Source organism: Chrysochloris asiatica, unplaced genomic scaffold (assembly GCF_000296735.1).
Source record: "Chrysochloris asiatica unplaced genomic scaffold, ChrAsi1.0 scaffold00047, whole genome shotgun sequence".
Lineage (NCBI taxonomy): Eukaryota > Metazoa > Chordata > Mammalia > Afrosoricida > Chrysochloridae > Chrysochloris > Chrysochloris asiatica.
This window is the reverse complement of record NW_006408565.1, coordinates 14,857,821-14,858,082: the sequence shown is the minus strand read 5'-3', so window position 1 is coordinate 14,858,082 and position 262 is coordinate 14,857,821.

Below are 262 nucleotides of genomic sequence, written 5' to 3'. Positions count from 1 at the left end.
TCTCTGACCATCTTAGAGTCTCTTTGGGACTCTGCATGGAGGTGTCCGGGGCCGGGGGGCAGTGGGGGGGGATGCCTAGGTGGCGGCCTTGTGAGGCCAGGGAGGTCTAGAGGCCCTGGAGAAAGGGGTATAACTTCCTAGCGCTTTTGAACCACACTCAGCTCCCATGACCATCTCTCCCTACAGCTAGATTTAAAACGTTGCTAAGAGAAGCAAAGCACATTCACACCCTAGATCAACTTCATTTTTACAACATCCCTAT